The sequence below is a fragment of the Falco punctatus genome, assembly GCF_963210335.1.
Source record: "Falco punctatus genome assembly, chromosome: 15".
Classification (NCBI taxonomy): domain Eukaryota; kingdom Metazoa; phylum Chordata; class Aves; order Falconiformes; family Falconidae; genus Falco; species Falco punctatus.
This window is the reverse complement of record NC_137595.1, coordinates 2,753,727-2,774,014: the sequence shown is the minus strand read 5'-3', so window position 1 is coordinate 2,774,014 and position 20,288 is coordinate 2,753,727. Positions and strand designations below refer to the sequence as shown.

General features: G+C 42.8%; 1 long non-coding RNA gene across 1 annotated transcript in view; it reads left to right on the top strand.

Moving 5' to 3' along the window:
* Window positions 1–20,288, top strand: part of LOC308054115 — a 118,631-nt gene that overhangs the window by 8,553 nt on the left and 89,790 nt on the right. The window contains exon 1 of the long non-coding RNA XR_013923970.1: window positions 1–20,288. This exon is cut by the window's left edge and continues 8,553 nt beyond it. This is a non-coding gene — a long non-coding RNA (uncharacterized lncRNA).

The following is a 20,288-nucleotide window of genomic DNA, read 5'->3' as shown; positions in this document are numbered from 1 at the left end:
CCTAAAGAATCTATGGCTCTGCAGACATGAGATGCTGTGGGGATGATGCCAAACTGGGGGAAAGTAGTCAATAAGTCAAAGGACAGGACTGCGCTCCAGAGCAGTCTTGACAGGCTGGAGAAATGAGCTGACAATGCTCATGAAGGCCACCACAGACAGTGCAAAGTCCTGTACCTGGTCTGGAGCAACTCCGTGCAACCCTACAGGCTGCAGACTGGCCGAGAAGCATCTTTTCAGGCAAAGACCTGGGGGTCCTGGTGGAAAAACTGAACATGAGTCGCTAGTGTGTCCTTGCAGTGAGGAAGTCAGTACTCAAAGCTTGAAAGGAAGAGGCTCTGCCTTTGAAGTTGGCCCTGCTTCCAGCAAGGGATTCAACCAAAGCACCTTCAGGACCCTCTTCCAAATGAGATCATTCTGCGATTAGTTAACAGAGCCCCTTTGCAACTGCCTTTAAAGGGTAGGAAGGAATGGTCTGGGGGCAAGTTTTTTCTCTAGGAACATTGTATTGTTTGCACTGCTGTTCAATTAAGTTTAAGATTTACAAAGTTCCATTCTTCATGACCTTAAGGGTCAGTGTTTCTGCTCCTTTTTGGAGAGAAAAAGGACAATGAGTATCCCCAAAAGAATGTGGCTAAGCCTTGAGCCTGCAAACTGCTCTGTTGTACAGGAAAATGGCTTTTTTTTTTCCCCTCAAAGACTGTCATGTTCTGTGTCACCAAGCCAGGTCTGGGTGCTCACTGGTGGCCACCAGCAGCCCGTCCTTGAAAGCATGTCTTGGTGGTTACTCAGCGTGTCTGAGGCTGAGACACTTCATACTTGGGCAGGGAGGGTGGATTTCATTAGCAAAGTTTTTTGCACTCATGTTTGAAAATTGTTTTGCAAATGCCACTGGAATGACCTTGTCACTGCTATAAATACTTATCAAAAGCAATCATTATTAGTTCACATGCTTAAAATATAGTGACATAAGATGCATTCATCAATATGAGTTTTCCAGTTGAATTAAGGATAAGAAAAGGAAGGAGGGGGTTGCAAATCCTAAAGCAGCATTTAAATTTTGGATTTTTTCGGTTCAGAATGAATTTCCAGTGTTCCTCTTAGCTAATAGGAAATTTTATGGTTTTTCAATCAGAATTGGTTTAAGCCACTAGAAAACAGCCTTTGTTCCTATATTGATAGAAACCCAGTATTCTCCTTTCTTCCTGTTTGGCCTCCTCTGCCCTGGGTGCAATGGGAGTAAACACAGTAGAAGGATTTGTATTACCAGCAAAGAAGAACAATTGCAGCAGTGTTCAAATTCACAAGGTTTGATGATTGTAATTGGAGTTTGTTTGAGGGCGGGGGGTGTCGGGGGGAAATGTTTATCCCACTTCATTTTTAGAGGCTCCATTTGCGCTTTTCATGCTTATCGCACAGGGACAAACGTTTTTTCCATATAACAGAAATATTTCTGATTCCATCCCAGAAATAGCCTGGAAGCCAGATCCCGGGAATAGGTTCCTCCCTCTAGTGGCAGCAGAAGGGAAGGTGCGGAGCTCTCAGACCAGGTAGCTTCACTTTTTTTTTTTTTAGAAAAACAGATGAGGTAAAAAAACCTGCTGGTGTGTGGTTGTGTGGGGTTGTTTTTTTTTTTTTTACAACTTCAGAGAAATAGTCATACGGCACAAAATATCTGCAACTGCAAACCAAGATACAGAAGGAAGGTTTCTCTAATTTTTTGAATGACCTTGAGGCTCAAAGTACAACTGAGGCAACTTGATAAACACAAATGCTAATGAGCTTGGTGTCCTGCTTGCTTCTGGTGGGAGAACTACGGGGCAGACACTGCACGCAGGAGTAACTGCTGCAACCTGCTCAGCATCTGTCCCCACAGGGGGTAGCCTGCAGAGAGGAAGGGATGGGGGATCTTCAGAGAATTGCCTGAATTGTGTTTTGAATTGGCGTGTTTGAACCACCTTTGAGGCTACCATGCTAGTTTGACATGTAAAATGTAAACCCACGTGTTCTAAATGACTACATTTACCCTTGTGCCTTTACAGGAAAGGGAAAAACATATTGTATCTATAGACAGAAGAGCCTGACCACCACCTATAAGTCAAAATAATAAGCACAGTGAACAATCTACCTCTTCTGTCATATTTTGGCTTTCCATCTCCTGTTGATGCCTTTACTAACAGAGAAGAGCATAAACCCATTAATACACAATGTTTTAGACTTTTCTGTGGAAGGGGGCTGGCTGAAAGCTTGGTCACCGGTTGGCTTCTCAATACCCATTGTCAGTGTTTTAGTCTCCGTGACTCAGCCACTGCTTCTTGCATTTCAGTAAAGTGTTATTTGAATAGAATGATTACATGAATGAAAGGCAAGGTTGAAACAGCATCTTAAACTTAGGGAGAATGTGTCCTTCAAGCTCTGTAGTGCTGAAAATACTGTTCAATGAGAGGTTGTGAGTTGCTATCAAAAGAAAACACAATAAGAAAGCCCCAGTGTGGCAGGGGTGAAGCTGATGGCAGCCCGCAGGTGGTGGGAGTTACCTTTGATGTGGGGCAGTAGCAGAGACATCCCTTGCCAGGTGGGGGGTAGCATGTGTGCAAGCTTGCCTGCTTCTTGGTAAGCTTCACCTGGGTCTGGGAGTGAAGAGCTCTGTCTTGGGAAGGCCCAAGGGGGAAAATACGGCCAGCACCTGTAGGGCACCTTATTACATGTGTGGTGTCCCCTGGGACACAGCAGCTGTCTGCCTGATCTGTAAGGGCATGTGCATTAGTCCATGAGTTTGGAAGTCTTCCATCGGGGAGGAACCTGGTGACTTCAGAGTGAAATGCAAACTCTGTTCCTTCCAGCTGGGGTGTGAATTGGCAAGGCATCTAATTGCATCTTCCTTCTGTGAAAGTTATCGATATCTCTTTTGCCTTTTCTGAAGGCTGTCGCTTTGGAACCTGTTTCATGTTGGGACTTTCTGAGGAAAGGACTTGCCATAGGAAGCCTTGACTCTGGCAGGCCTGTGTGCGCCTGCTGCATGGTTGTGGCTGCCTGAGCTCACCGAGGTTAGGAGACCTCTTGGCTAAGGGTCATGTTTGCCGGTCACCTTGTCCTCAGCACCAGGTCAGCTTGTTGCAGATGTTTGCCCAGCAGCCATCATCATGCTGCCTGGAATGTTCCTTAGGACGTTAATTAGCAGCAGTACAGAAAACACTTTAGGACTTGCTTCTTCCGTGCTGTCTCCTGGGAAAAATTTTAAACCTTAGTGACTTTGCAAATCACAAAGCAACACTTCAGTCTTTCAACACTGTCACCTCTTTGCATAGTCTCTTGCCCAGCTCTGGCAGGTACCTGGACTGCTTTCCCAGCCTCTTGTTTCTCCACTGTTCCTGAAAACTGTTCTAATTTTATTTTACCTTCCTGTAAAGTTTCCTTTCATTCACTGCCTTTGCTTTTCTTATCGCTTTCTATGTTCTTAACTTCATTATGCAATTGTTCCAATCCTGCTCTGTATTTGATGTTTTGTAACTTGTGTCTGCCTTTTTCTTTTTTCCCCCTCCCCACTGTTGATTACTTCTACATTTCTGTGTTCCTTCACACTGGCTTTAAAAATAAAATGGAAAAAACAAGTTGAACATTCCTTGTGCAATTACTGCGAGGTGGTACGTGTAACCCTTGGGCATACATTAATTTATCTTTGAACACTTTCTATTTCCGTCGTGTCCTTTCTCTGCCCAGCTTTATCATGTTGAATTTCACCCTGCACTTACTCTCCCAACTTTGCTCTGCTAAAGTCTAATCTACTTTTTATAACTTTTAGTTGAACATTAATCCTAGTGAAATCCTTAAAGACTGCAGCCCTGATTTTCCTCCACGCCTGCATCACCAGTCACAATTGCTGTTACAGAATCCTTGCTCAAGAATTACTCCTTACAAAAAGCCATTGTTATTCCATCCATACTTTAGATGATGGAAATAATACTGTAGGACTGTGCACAGTAAAGAAATACTTTTTTTCACAACTTCCATAAGTGTTGCTCACATAATCTTCCCCCTTCTAAATTTTAGCCTTTCAGTTTGATGTAGTCTCAGCTGGTTGTTTAGGCATCTCCCTAATTTTTAGCAATGAAGCAATTGGTCACAACTATAACTATTTTCTTCCATTAGGAGTATTACTCTTGCCCATAGGGCTACAGCCGTACTCTTTCTCTGAGCTGGTGTTCAAATCTAAAGGGATGAATTAAATGGGAAAATGATGGGGGTGAGGGTGGCACTGATGTCCTCTTGCTAGACGTGGAGGAGTTATGCAGCAGCAACACTGGGGAGATTCCCACCACTGACCCTGGGGCACTGTGCTTCCTGTGAAAAGCTTTTGGAGCTTATGCCATGGACCAGACATGACAACGGGCAGTGTTCCTTGGAAAGGAGTGGAGCATTTAGTTGGATCATGCTAGAGTGGAATAAAAAAAAATGCATCAGCTCATGTAACTCATTGCTTGGGGAACCAACTGGGCCAGGGATTGACTTTGCAGCAGCGTGAGAGTTGCACAGGAAGCAGTTTAACAGATAAATTAGCAATAAAGAGTCTCTTCCATCCTACAAATGTGGACTCCTTGTCTGTCAGACAACGTGTGGCTCAGCAAATGCAGCAGCAGCCTGATGGGTCCAGTGAGACTTGTGCTAAGGAGTAGGGATGCTCAGCTGCTGGTGAGGGCATTCAGTGGGTGATGGTCTACAGAACGTGTAGTGTCCATCTCTTCCTCAATGCAGAGAAAGGAATAGATACATATACTACAGAGGAAACAGCCTTTTGCACACAACTTCAGATTTACTGGTAAGGCAGTCTCCTGCAGAGTGATTGCAGCACGTCGTTGTAGTCTAAGTACCTCTGGGCAGTGAGGAGAGCCAGCCTGGCCGTGGCAATGTCCATAAGTCTCTGGTGAAATGTGCCAGCATCACATCATGCTGAGGTTGTTCAGGGCTGCAGCAGGCACAGAATGATGGAAAATGTGTTGTCAGGATCCATGAGAAGGACCACCCAGAGAAAGTTGCAGTAGCAGTAACCAACCTAGAGGTGAGTGGTAGCGCAAGGAATGGAGGGGGGTTTATGCCTGTAACACGCGGCTGCACCTGGGAGGAACAGCAGCTGACGAAGCGAGACTGGCTGCTGCATGAATTCCTTAAACCCAAAGCCTTCCAGTGGGTGGCCAAGCACTTCGCTTTTGCCCTTTAATGAAGCAGTGGATGATGTGACCTCAGGTGGGTTGTGAAGACAGCTCTGGCCCAGCAGCCCTCACAGAAATGTCATGTTCCTCAGGACCGGCTTTCCCAGCAGACACCTGCGGGCTGGCAGGAGGACAGTGGCTGGTGGCAGGCTGGTCCCTGCTGGTCAGCCACCTCTGCGGTGGTCACCCCGGAGCAGGCGAGCAGCAATGCCGGAGGCACCCGTGGGGGCTCGGAGGAGGCAGCGCTGGCCAAAGGCACTGGGACATCTCTCAACACAGATACTGCGGTTCTGATACTTCCATAAATTTCCTTTAAAAAAGAACAGACTCAGATCGATGAGCATAAAGTCTATGTGTTCATCCACACAAAGGTCTTGAAACAGACTCCAGATGAGCCCTGGACTTTCTAGACCTGTAGAACGGTTCCCTGAAAACTCCCAGTGGCTACTGCCATCAAATGTGCTATTTGCAACCACACAAAATCCATTCCCAAGGCATATAGAACAGTATCAGTGCTGAAACTTTCTGAATGTATTTGCCTTGTTCTTCATATCTTTACCTAGTCCTTGTGTTATCATATGTAATTAACACACATCTAATAAAATATTGACTTTGACCTCATCAGTGTCATGGCTTATGAGGTTTTGTTTTTTTCATGTAATGTTCCTTTTCCTCTCTATCAAATTATCACATCAATTTGTTTATCAGAATTTCTGAGTACATATATTTTGGAAAATGAAATACCAAGTGTTTTCAAGAAACACTTTCAAGCACAGTAAATGATGTATCTGAGTGTATTTAATTTTTTATAAAATGCAACATGAAAACATGTCTTTACCTTCACTGCTTTGTCTTTTCTATCTTCCACCTACTGATTTTTTCCTCAGAAAGGAAGCAGATAAAAAGAAGAATGAAGATTTCTTGTGTTAAATGAAATCAACTTAAACATCTTTTTCTTGGCATTTAATCTCAAGTGAAAATTTGCAATGAGAACGGATGTTTTCAATTCAAACTGAATAAGTATTCTTCAAAAATAAGTATTTGTTTGGAGGGGGAGAAAGCTCTAATTGTAAGTGTTGGTTCTCACAATAAATATTTCCATAGTGTATTTGAATTGATTACTGTCACTTTTTTCAGTAAATTGCAAAGTCAGATCACCCCACGTCTTGTTTATTTACATGGCCAGCTTTAATTTATCATTGATTATATTGAGTACTAAAGCCTTTAGTGCAAAAATAATTCTTTCACTTAATGTGTAATCATTTAGTGGGGTATAATTTAATAAAATGTATATGGTATTTCTGCCTTGGCTGTAACTTAACCTCAACATGATAAACTTTCTCCAGTAGAAGGATTAGCACTTTCTGGTGACTTTTGCCTGGGTATTTATTTAGTCACTAGTTCAACATCCAACTTGGTCAAAGTATGCTGTGATCTGAAATCAGGTACTTGACCCGGTAATAATATTTCTGGGTTTGGCTGTGCTTTCCATTAGACCACTTTGTGTCAGGTAATTCAATAGGATTTCAATTCAGATCACTGCATCTTCTTAATTAGAAGCAAACAACAAGCAATCCAAGGCAGAGCATGAGAACTGGAGGTGTGTGCAAGGCAAGGGGACAGAAACTGTACCTGGAAAAGAGATGAAATAGTGAATGAATAGCTGTTGAGCAAATGGTGGTAAGGGACTGGGCAGGTCATGATAAATTCTATTTTGAATTGCAGTGAAGGGCCGAGGGGAGAGAGCGAGTTTTTCTCAGCACTTGCATTTCTGGGGACTAGAGCTGTCGCTCCCCAGCCTCTGAGGCTCACGAGGGATGGGGGAGTCAGCCTTTTCACAAAGAAGCACTTAATTAGGGATGCAAATTTGCTAGATCTTCCTTTTACACTCAGATAATCTCAAATGATGAAGAAATCTGTCTTGCACCTGCTTTCTGCCTTTCCAGCATCCTTACATTGCTGAGCTGTAGCAGCCCTGCGAGGCAGCAGTGGTGGCACCGCAGCATTACAAGCGCTGGAACCGGGGCAAGTTATCTCAGCGCTGCTCCAGCGCAGGTGGTGCGACAGGCTGAGCGAGTGTGAAGGGGTGAGGGTCTCCTCCAGGAAAAGCTTCAGGAAGCAGCCGAGAGGAGTGCTGTGTAGGTTCGAATGCATGTCAAAGCCTTGCTTCTCAGGGAGGGTGTGAGGAGGTTTTCCATGGTGTTCGGACTGAGATGCTGGGACAGTTGCTTTCAGCACAGTCTTCACTAAACTGGACCTGACCTCACCAAACTAAAGTTTAAGGGCACAAGCTTTGAATTAACACGTTGTTCAAAACTGGACAAGGGCAGCACTCATCAGCATGAGTCTGCTTTTTGAGCTCGATGTGGGACACCTAGGCTTCCCGTGGCTTTAATTGGGCTTGCTTCAGTAAGCCTATGTCTACCTGCGTTTCAGAGCTGTCGTCACTGTGGAGTAGGATCTTCTTCCCAGCTTCTGCAGGAGCTCAGTGTCACTTACTGGGGCTTGGCCAAGGTCAGTCAGGGAGAGTTTTGATTTTTTTAATCTGCTGCTTTCCTTTTACTCTTCTTTCCAAAGCCCACAACAGATTTCCTAGCTGCACTTTTGAGCTCCAATGCTGCTTGAGACTTGTTTCTTGGCATGGAGGGCATGCTGCACACGGCAAGTGTCTTCCTTTTTCTGCTGAAGAACACTTTAAAAACCCTCAACAAAAATGCACCAAACCCAAATACCCAACCCCCGCTCTAAATCTACAAGTTGCATTTTTTAATGATCTCTTTATTTGTGTGTAATAATCCAAGGCAGTATCTAGAAGCTTCACTTCTGGAAGGGATTAACAAAGACTTATCTTTTATGTAGTGTAGAGACTGCTGGAAAGAAAAACAGCAATCCAGCGACAGTTATGTTTTCAGTGATGCTCAGAATTGAAATACTGGTTGATTTTTTTTTTTTTGGCAACTTTTCTTCTTGAGGGAAGAACTTCTGAGTGCAATCAATTAAAGAAAGGATCTGATTTGCTTTGTAATTGTTTTTCTGTCTGTATGAATGATGTAAGGGCATATTGGAAGAATTTACTTCACTACTCTGTCTTTTCTAAAATAACAGGTTTACTTGTTGATTTATGGGTTGTTTGTTTTGTTTTTGTTGTTCTGTCTGTAGGTGAGAGAAAGGTTAATTTGCTTGAGAAATCATGTCTATGCCAGAGAAGGTCAACTTGTTCCATCATAGTGTACTGCCATTGGAGGCTGACCTGAACCTAAACATGGTGGTTTCAGGGAAGAATTAGGCATTCTGGTTTTCTGCATGCTTTTCCTAGTGTTTGTTTTCTCTTTTTTTCATGGTTTCTCAGAAAAGGCAGGAGGGTGTGACTCGGTGGCGAGTTGCTTATATCCTCCCCGGAACTGATTCTGTTCCCTGTAAAGTCACATTTCTGATATTCTGCTTCAAAAAACCTTCAAACTTTGCTGAGGCTGCATCAAGCTCATGCATCTCTTGTCCTCTGACTGACCAAAAGCCCAAATACCAAGAAGTCTGTGAATTGTGTTAAAAGCAGTGAAGAAATGTGCAAGTATAACAACTGGGAAAGACAGAGAATATTAAATTTGTCTAAGAGCTGCTCAGGAACATAAGAACACAGCAGCCAGTGTGTTCCTGGAGGTGTCCCCAGCTCCGCTTGGCTTCTTTGCTGAACTATTTCTGTGACTCGTAGGATGTGGATGGCAAATGATGGACCAAGGAGTTGTTGGAGTTTAAACCTTTTGGAGTGCCATAAAAGCTAATTAAAAGGTTTTCATGTTGTATGTTTTTTCTAGCAAAACAAGTTTAATATTAATGTAACAGAACTGGGTGTCTGGTTGCCTGCTCTACCACCCATCGCTCACTGCAGCTGAATGCGAAACATCAAAGTGTTTGAGTCTCTTCTGTTTAATTTGTTTCCTTCCTGCTCCTTTTTTCTTCTTCATATGTTTAAATTCATGTACATAATACATGTTTTCAATATGTCTGTTCATCATGTGTTGGAAAGCAGAGTGGTAGTGATGGAATATTTTAGGGCGATAATTTCAAAGAAATGTTAAACCTTATGGAAACAATTTTGTTTCTATTTTCCAGATATGTGGTGAGATTAAAATCTGGTTATTGGACTTGTTATGCATATTTTTCCCATGTGCATTTTATAAGGTTATTGAAATATTATTGTTATGTTCTGATTTCAGTGTGCTGCCCCCCTCTATTTTATATAGCTAATTGCAGTAATTCTGTAACTTTATTTTTGTAGAGTAATGATTTTCTTGTTTTCAGTTATGGAGAACTGTGCTCCTGGTTTAAACAGAGTAAATAAACTCTCAGGGTGCAGCTGTCATGCCCAGAAAAAGTATGTGTTGGTTTGCAAGACTGGCACTAAGGAGTCTAATTTAGGAAGGAAAAAAGAAATCTGCAATGCTGTTCTGAGAAGCTTGCCACAGTATTAATTGTCTCTGTCTATATTTGGCTATAACTAATGTGGATTTGGAGTGTTAGCCTGTGTGTGAGGTGCTGCTTGGTCAGACCCCCCAGGCTGAAGTGGCAGGGGGCTCCAGCAGCACCTGCACGCTGCGCCTCAGCTGCACCCATCCTGCCGCCGCAGAGCCAGCCCGGAGCATCCAGGTTGGGCTCCCCACGGCAGCGGGGCTGCGGGGCCTGTGTTCCTCTTCTGCCAAGGGGAAATGCTCTGCGAGGTGATTAAGAAAGATGAAGCTATCTCCCAGTAGTATTTTAGCTACAGTGTTTAGTGGAGGTGGGGGAGGAAATGTTTAATTAGTCTGTAGGTTTCACTTGTGCTCTGGGTTGGATGTATCTGAGTTCACATTGGCTTCTGCCTCTTCCTTTCTTGTTCTGAAGACAGTGTTCCACCTAAAATGTTGGATCTATGGCTTGGAGGCTGTGCATCCTGTGCTGACGGGGTCGATCTGGCTGGCTTGGGGAAGCCCTTCAGCTCCTGATTCTGCAGCGTAGGCACCTGTTGGAGCCGGGGGAGAGGGAAGGGGCAGCGTGGGGGAGTCAGAGCCGGGCAGGGGATGGGATTCAGTTGGGAAGAGGACGGGGACAGGGCACTGTCAGAGAGGAGAGCAAAGAAAAGCCATGTCATCTCTGAAGTCAGGAGAAAATTGCGAGAGATGTAGGTAACTGAGGGATCAGTGCTGTCTTCTCCAGGCACATCTGCTGCCTCCGTGAGCTTTTTGCAGGGACCTCCATTTTTTTTTTCAGACTTGTTTGTGGGCACCTGGGGAAATCGCCTCTGACCAGAAGTGTGTTTGCTTCGTAGTGGCCAGCCAGTGTCTGCTGGTGCGGGAAAGTGGACATTGTGTAAATTCCCACCTGTGCGCGGCTGCGAGAGGGGCTCACTTGCTCCTCAGCCTCTCGCCAGCCTTGTACACCAAGACTGAGGAAAGGCAGACCTACTGGGGCTTGTCAAGCCAAGAAAAGCTTGTCCAGTGCCTTTGCAAAGGCTAGAAGATGAGGCAAAGGTCCAAGTTCTTCTGCTGGTGCTGCCTCCTTTGCCGCAGACCAGCGGAAGCCAGGGCAGGGACTGCCGACGGTGAGTGCTGGCGTGGGTGGAGGGGTGGTGTGATGGGGTTATGGGGAAGGGACTGGAGGTGGCAATGCCTCAGGGAGATGCGGGGTCAGAAGCAGAAGGGGATTTGGAGAGGCACCTCTGATTTGAGTGGTTCTGCTAATAATTGTAAAGCTAATGGAATTCATGTGTAAAACCAGAATTATTTGGGCAGATTGTAAATTAGAGAACAGCCTCATCATAGCTATAAGTTATCCTTGAGGGGGCACGTGAATTTTTTTCTGAGGAAGGGGCATATAGTCTACTATATTAAAAGAAAGAGGCTGGATGCAATGGTTTGGGGAAACTTATTTCAATTAACTTAGTAGCAACTGGATGATAATTCAGTAGTGACGGGGGTATGTTGGTAGTGTGTGAATCTGAAATGCCAGTCAGCAGGAGTCCCTTTTCTGTGTACTTTCGGTGCATTCTGTGTTTCCTGCAGGACTCATGAGGTGGTTGGGGGTGGGGGAAGCAATGCAAGAAATTTCAAGGTTTTTTCTAGCTAGTCTCATTCCTGGGCTCCTGCTTTGCGCTTTTGTGGATGTGTAATTGGTATTAAGGTATAAGGGGTGCTGCAGTGGGGACAAGAAAGAAAATAAGGATTATTTTTTCCTCTTCCTTTTGCTGGAAAAGTATGTAAAACATGTTTGGAGTTTGTCAGTATAGAAACAAATGTCTTAATTCACTTGCAAGGGCTCTCAAGACTTCAGGTTCTTCAACCTTTTCAGGTATAAAACCCCCTGCATTAAGAAGCACGTTTACAGGACTTTACATAATTTACTATTTTTTTGATGAAAAATAGCATCAAAGTGACCACCTGAGGCACCACATCCATTACCTTTTGATAAGAGACGGAAGCTGGTCAGTCCTGTTCTTGTCATTTATTAGTACTGATTCCTAGGGTGAAGAAATGACAGGAGTTAGTTATACAGTAGCTTCTGAACTATAGTGGTGTAGCTGGTATAAAAAGCTCTCTGATTTTCTTTAGGCTTCCTGTACATCGCTACATGGCTCTGGTGGTCCCTTCATAACCTTGCAAGACAAAACGCTTGATATTTCTTTCTTTTTGGTAGTTTCTTATATGATTTTTTTTAAAAATAAATATTTTTCTTGAAGTAGTTGTTAAATCATTTTCAGACTAAGTGATTAATTCAAAAATATTTGTACTTGCACATCCACTTCAGATTTTGGGGATGCATAGCACAATACACAATAGTTCCTATTATAGCTTTTAACAACCTGCAGAATTGCTCCTTGCTTTCCCCTCCTCTGGGCAGCTCATATATCGCCTCCTGTTTAACTCCTTCAAGATGCACATGAAGAAATTTCATGTATACAGAGGCAATCAGGCCTCCCTCTGTCCTTGAGACTTCACGGAAAGGATGTATGTGTTGGAATTTTCAACTATGTATTATGGAGTTTATTGCCAGTGGAGTATGCATAGATCAATATTCAATATAGCTGTAAACATACGTCCTTCAGACATATGCTAGACGCCCTTCGCTGCGTGCAGCCTGGCTGGCAGCTCACTGCAATACCAGCTTACAGCAGCCCGGCAAGAAGAAAAATAACATCTTTCTGGTTGCCCCAGTCCAGGGTTTCTTAAAGCAGATGGTCAGACATGAATTTTGTGCTCCTGAGCCATAAAGTTCGACCTGCTATTGGAATTTTTTTAGGGTGAGCTATTTAGGGGAGGAGAGGGTCTTTCCCCAAAGTTTCACGGAGCTTCTGCATTATTGGCATTTAGTAGCAGCTGGTGTTTTCTGTTTGTTGGAGGGAAAAGCCAGATCATCTTGCTTTGTTGATAGAGGGAGGCCATGGATAACCAGCATGCAAGGTCAGCTGGGGCCACTGGTACCATTCTGTTAATTAGCATCTTCCAAGCAAATTATTGGAAGTCTAAACTTTCCCATTTAATAAACTACAATTAAATAATTTTTATTATTTATCCCAAAGTTTTGGGAGAAGGGTTCTCCCAACCCAAAGAAGGTCTTTATCTTGCCTCTAAGTTGAGGGTTACAAATACCTCCCATATAAAAATGAGTGGGGGAGGAAATTGTGGTTCATTACTGAAATTGCTAAGGTTAAACTGCTGTGTATAGGATTTTTTCCTTATGTTGCTGTATGATCTCTTGTTCAGTTTAAGATCGCTTTAGATTGGGCAGGGAGTGTTTGCAGGGGTCTGAGGGCTGCCAGCGTTGTGAATCTTGGGGTTTTGGTGTTTTGGTTTTGGTGTTTTTTTTTTTGCTATGGAGAAAAGGTTTTATCCCATTGCTTATGTGCTAGAAGGGGCTGTGTGTGAGAAATAATTACCAGGCAATAAAACTGGTGGCAGTTCTCACTTAACCCACTTGCATGGCACATACTTCAAGTGCCATACAAGCCTAAGCGAGACACAAAATAAAACAGGGATTTGTTTCCTTCTGTGTGAATTTCCCGGTTTGAGATGTCTTGTCAGGCAGGAAGAAATAATTATTACTGGGAGAAGATGGGAATTCTCCCCTCAAAGATACTCATTCATTCATTCACCAGGAGAACAATTAATGACAACTCACTAATGGCTGCAACATTTTATTTTCTATTTGCAGTGGCATGTGCAGAGCCAGGCTTCCGCGTGCCTGGGCGCTCCCCGCCTGGCCCCAATTACTTTGGCAGGGAGGCATGGCACGCTGGGGACCCGCGCTCCCCAGCAAGCCCCTTCCCAGCCAGGAACAGGGCTGAGCTTTTGGCATTGGAGTAATGCCTATGAGTAGCACTGGGTAGTAGAAATCACTGATTGTTTCCAGCAAAGGAATGGCAGTTGTGTTTTAACTGTGTAATTAATTACTGCAGATTTGGGGGAGTGGGAGGAGAGGCAGGAGAGTATTTGGGTTTCAGGGCTGGGAGGCTTCCTGATGGAGCAAATGTTTCCCTGCAAGACAAAACAAAAATGAAACATGCAAGGAAACAGAAGGATCTTGAAAAAATAAACAAATCAGGAAACCAAACAAACAAAGCCCCTGAATTGCTCTGTCCAGTGTCCTTGCCAAGGCTTTTGCCCCAAGCCTGTGGCTACAGCATTGGCTGTTAGGTGGCCAGTCTCCCAGTACTTGGCTTTTACCACCTTTGGAGTGGCTGTGCACAGCTGTACCTGCACATGAGATGTTTGGTCAAGGAAAGGACAGGGAGGCTGGCTGAGGTGGAATGAAACAGGGGTCTGCAACTGCGTGCATCGTGCTTACGCAAAGGGAAATGCATGTGTTGTCTGGTACTTTAATACGGGTACCACTCCATAACTTACGGCTGGGAGAGACCGATGTCCCTTGTTCTGTTTTTCTGACCTGGAAGCCCAAAAAGGCTGCAGACCTGAGTCTGGAAACAACCGTTTCAGGTCAGCCTGGAGCTTTGTGCCCTGGGGCATCCACCAACCCCATCACCAGGGAAAGGGGAATTAAGCAACATAACCCCGAGCCTGCTCCGTACTGCCGGTGTGGTGCAGCAGCCAGAGACCCAGTGACTTGGCTGGTGACAGCCCTAAAGGTGTCCAAAGCTGCCTGATCACTGGGTTGTTGCAAAAGTGGCTAAGAATCATGTCCAAGCTGTTTAAAGTAAAATCCTGTTGGATAAATTCAGTCTCTTAATATCAGACATGTCGATGGAGGTCAGGAGCTTAAGTCTTTCGTGTTCACTGAAAATGTTAGTTTTAATGCGTTACCAGTTCAGACTTGACAGGAGAAAAACCCAATGCTAGCTAATAATGAAGCAATTAACCGTGATAATGTCCATTTTGAAGTAAGCAGTATAGGTGCAGACAAACTGGGAATGAATACATACAGTAATACATATACAAATGTATGTTTCATGATTTAATTACACTTCTAAAAGCAGCAACCCAGAGCAGGAACATAATGCCCTGATGTTTGCATTACTCTTTCTCAAGGAAACGCCCAAAGTTTGCTTGTAGCCCATGTAGACTAATGGCTCCTGTGTAATTTATTTGTTTCTGCGCTGCCTTTTCAATTACGCTGCTATGGCTGATGTTGGGAAGCAGCGGAGAGAGTGTGAGGGGAGGAAGGAATTGCTCCTCATCCAAAAAGTGCTGCCATAGCAGAAGCAGCCTTTGATCCCAGAGAGATGGTAGTGAGATTTAGGACTTGAAACGTTCCCATTGCTGAATATGTAATTTAGGTCACTGAACTATGTTTTGGTGGAAGATACTTATCTATTCCACTTCTTGCTGATGTCATGTGCTGGGAAGTCAGATGCTGGAGTGCAAAAATACATGAGAGGCCAGACTTAAAATGGCACATAGGGTATAAATGGCTCTGTGACGGACTGCTTGCAGTTTGGAGGAGTGATTGTAGGGGATGAAGGTCACATTGCTTCCGCTGTACTTCGTTGTCCTCCTCTGTCCAAATTCTGATAAAAACACATGCACACACAGAGCTTATCTCTGCCTTCGATTTTTAGTCTCTGTATTAAGCAGAAGACATTAAGGAAATGTCTCCTACTTGCTACGTAAAACTCACCTCTCTGTTGTAACCCTTCTCTTCAATTTCTGGAAGCTGAAAGGGTGTTAAATTCAGGTGTTCCCTTGTGTGTCCAACAGAGATGCTCACTACCAGTGAGAACGGTTACTTCAAACCGAAATAGCCCTCCCAAAGAATGGACTTCCAGATGCATGATAGCAGGACTTCGCCAAGGCAGCGATGGAGGAGCCCAGCCTTGCTCAGGCGGCTGTGTGCTTAAGTCAGCTTTCTCTGACCCTCAGGCTAACCATGGTTCCCTTATTCTAGGTTCCCTTATTCTGGAAAGAGCTAGTTAGATCATGTCACTGTTCAACACTCCATTGGCTGTTGGCCAGTGCTCTGCAGCATGGGCAGGTGCTGCTGGTCTCTAGGTGAGCTCTCCTCTCCTGAGCTTTGCTGTGTGCACTAGGTCAGCTACAGAGAAACTGGAGGTTGAATGACTTACTAGAAAAGTCTACCTGGATTTATGTAGCTTTCTGAATATTTTTTTTTTTTTTAACCCAGCTCTGGAAAGTTTTTACTTAAAGGAGACTGTTAACAGGGAGCAAACTTGCAGAAGGATACATAGGTGCTTATCTTAGTTGCAAAAGTGCTCAGAAGTTCAACTGATGGCAATGCAAATTTAAATAAGTAATAAATAAACTAAATATCCAAGCTCACCCTTGGGTAAGAAAAGGAAAATAAGCCTCTTAGATAATTCATTAGGTGACGCTCAGAAAAGAGCAAGAGAAAAATAATTTTTTTCTCAATTCTCTCATGGTACTAGAAAAAACCAAGCAATTTTCCACTTCCCTCCACAAAATTTCAACGATCAGTGATCAGTAATGCAGCTGTGAGAAACATCAACTAATTTTGCTACCTAGTATTAGAAAATCCCTAATTTACAGCAGCAGCCAATGCCAAGATAGCAATATGGATTTTGCAAATCAATCTTTAGGTCTGTAGTTGCTGAGGTCTGAAGTATCAGAACCACTAAGTTCACATTTTCTGCATCTTTCTTATCAGATTCCAACCTGACTGTATGTATAAAAGCAACCAGCTTTCTAGCATTGTGGCTTTGGCTGACATATCGAACAATATAATTCAGTATGCCTACAGCTCAATAATAGTTCACCTTTCCAGTGAAACCTGGAGATTTTAACAAGTTGGGAGCAGGATTTTCCTTTCTTAGGGTCTTCTCTCCCTGAAGATGTTCATACTGTAGGACTGTTTATATAAGTACTGTACATATCTATAAGCATTATATACAAATGCACATATGTGTATTTATTATTACTTGAATGTACTTATTTGTGTTTCCTAGTGGCTGTTTAATTTGGCAAAAGCTCACAAAGCTAATGATGTATGTTGCGTTAAATTGCATGCTAAATCAAAGATATCACCCTAGAATTTACTGTGAGATATTAATTACTGAGGTTGTTGTCAAGTAGGAGGTATATGCAGCTTGGTGCAATTTGTCATTTATAACAATTCTTCTCTTACTAAAAGTTACAGGATTTACAGATGAGTTAATCCACATCACCTTTGTACAGCAGTTAATTATTAGCTCCTGCGCTACGGGCTTTCACTTTAAAATTGCCTTTGTGCTCAGTCAGTCTTGCTTTTTAAAACAGTTTAAAATTATAGAATATATTTGTCACTGAGGCTGCTGCATTTATCTTAGGCATTGGTGACTCTTAAACTCTACGCTAAACACTTTCAACATACCTCAGAGTGAAGCTGTTGCTCTGAATTTCTCTCTCTCAAGAACTGATTAAAGTGATAATTCTTTAGCGGTGGTGGCATAAACACTGCTGGTAATCTCCCTAATGGACAAAAGGCACAAATATAACCACTGATTCACTGATTTCAAATAAATTTGCAGTTTCTTTTCTTCATTAGCTTGCCATTCTAAAATAAAAAATCATGGCCAAAATAGTTAGCAACTGTCAGGAAGATTTCCCACATCTGTAAGAATGCTGCAGAATTCAAACAGCAACTCAAAATGTTCCTGTGACTCTTCAAACACAATTCGGGCTGCGTACAGCCGTTCTGCATAAATACCGGTACAGTGGGGTGGAAAATAAACACTGGAGATTATTCACAAAAATTTTTTTAAAAAATAAGCTCATATTCAATGAGACAAGGGTGTAATTTTCCTGCCGGTGTGGGAGGCGGTGGGGAGGGAGAGCAGGCACATCCAGAGATTTTCTGTTTAGCACTACAACTCTAGTTCTGAGCTGGACATATCTCTGATATCTTGCAAAGTATAAGTATTTTGGAATACCTTATCTCTCCATCATTTTCCGCTATTTTTCCCAGTTTACGCTAACTTTTTGTTTGCCGGTGGTTAGTTACTTTAACAAGTAAGATATATTGAGACATAATTCAAAATGACAGCAAAGGAGTAACCAATACATGGTGCACAAATGAGTCCCTGTTAACATGTTACGTATTACATCCTTTATTGAAACCAGCCCCTGCTCTGTGTCGGCAAACAGCGTTTACAGCCATCACCCCAGCTTGGCTTTATGATGGATTGTCTTAAAGCTTACTAGTATGTGGAGTAAAATATTGACATCAATATAAACTTAAAATGTTGTTAATTTTTTTCTTTATATGGTCTTTGTAAGGATTTACATTCAAACAACCTTTTTAATCACAGCTTGTAGTTTTAAATGGGCTTCCTGAGGCAGCCTGCGTTCCAAACCTTGGAGGTCTTTCGGCATCCATCTTCTGCACAATCAATTAATTTGAGGATTATGGCAAACCTGACCAATCGGTGTCTGTCTGCCTGCCTCCGTTCTGCATCTTCTTTGCCACCTTCTGATTACCCTAAGTTCTCATACAGCTTCACTTGTATACCTGGGATAGTAACTTTTCAAATAAATTTTATAAAGAAAAAAAGTTATCACCCAACTTTTCATTCTTAAAAAAAGTAAAATAACATTGATGCTAAACATCAATCCTGAACGGATATATAAAGGATTCAGAATTCCCACATGCTCTGCTCAGTTTTACCCTCTGTATCCAATTCTGGTTTTCTTTGTGCTGAAACTGGAAAATCCTGACTCTTTACTCTGGTGTTAATGCAACAGATGTCTCCAGGTCCTGTCCTCAGTGAACTCCTCTGATGCAGCCACTGAGTAGACATACTGTTACTGCTGAGTACGGGAGGACTGAAAAAGACATGTTTTTTTCAAACCCTGTGTGTATGTTTCTGGTGTCTGCATGCTTATAGATGGGTGCCAGGCTTTGTTTTAAAACTGGCTGCTAGTACAAACCAGTGTACGTGCTACTGTGTGTTGCTGATGATAATGCCCCTTACGCATTGTGAAAGCTTTCATTAGAAAATAGGTTTTGTTAGGGCATAATCTTTACAAACATCCAATGTTCAAAAAAAACCAAAACACAAACCAACCCCTGAGGGGTCTGTAAGTGTGGGGAGGAGGATGGGAGGAGGGGGAGCCCAGACCCCGTGCTGCAGAGTGGCTGCGAGTACGGGTGCTGGCAGCGGCTGCAAGGGACGCTCACCCTGGGGGATGCGGTTGGCATGTTTCCAGCACATGGCAATACCAGCCCACTGAAAAAATGCCACTTTCTCTTGGTGAGAAAGGTGATGGTATGTTTATCATGCAGTGAAGAAATAAATGGTAGCCATTACAAAGGTGTATAATTCAGCAATTACAGTTATTTGTTTTTTCTGACACCCCCTGCAAACAGTTATCACTTCAGTCAAACATAATTTGATTATCTTTTTTTTTTTTTTCTTCTTTTTCCTGGTACTGTATATTAACAGGGCAAATAAAAGGGAAAATAGTGCAGTCCCTTGTAATAAAGAAAACAGCAGCAAACTATTAATGCTCTTTGAAAAGAGTAGTTTTAACAAAGTAAGCAAGAATCATTTTCTTTGGTTGAGTGTTGATTCCCTAGTGTGCTCTCAGTAAGTAATTAGAATGGCCCAGTGAATGTCAGCATCAGCTTGTTTATTCTCATTATTTTATCATTTTAAAAACCCTCTAGGTGATGAGACATGCAGTATAGAACATAATTACCATTATTAGCATACTAATTGGACACAAAAATAGGCCAACTACAAGGTAGCCAACTGAATAATTTCACATTAATCAAACACCATAGTGAATAAGCCTATTGTTAAATTGACAGCTACAATAATTGGCAATATTTCGCTGCGAAATATAAGAAATTCCTTCTAATATCTCTGCAATGTTATATAATTTAGTAATTTCCCATATTTCCAGCTTTAACTTTGTACACCTAGTTCAAGTTCAGGAAAACATCATGATAAGATTATTAGTCTATTATCAAGTGGACGAAGTATATAAAGACCTGCTTGTTAGCATTCAGGAATAGATTCGTACGATAAGAAAACAAAAAGGCTACCAATTTAGTTACTTGTTGCTTCAGCATTGAATATGTATAAAGGTTCACGATAAGATTTGTTTAACTGTATATTAAAGTCCAACTCATGTCTTCAAGAAACACAGAAAATGGTAAAGAAATTAAAAAAAAGAGCAAGTGTTAAAATACAAAAAAAAAAACCCAACAGTGGGAACTGTGACTTTCATCCTCCAGGATAATTTTTTGGCTGAGGCTGGTTTGGCTTTTCAGTAGTGCATTTGCCAGTGCCATCCCCATCTTCTTTAACAGCGAGCTAGAAAGTTGCAAAGCCACCACCAGAAGTGAGAATTCATGAAATGCTCAATTAGCAGCCGGCAGGAAGGGAAACTGGCCCTGGCTGTGTTTCGCTTTGAAACCTTGGGGGACATAGGACAGGAAAGGAGCGAGTGGAAAGGCAAGGAGAAACAAAGATGGGGAAGGTGCAAGCAGGGGAAAATGTGGGTTGCGGCAGAGGGAAGGAGACCGATAAGGAGAACAGAACCAGATGGTGAAACAAGAGGAGCAGAGCTAGGAGAAGACGAGAAGAAAGAAAAACAGTGAGGAAGAAAGAAAATAGTCATCAAGAGAAGGGAGGAAGAGAAG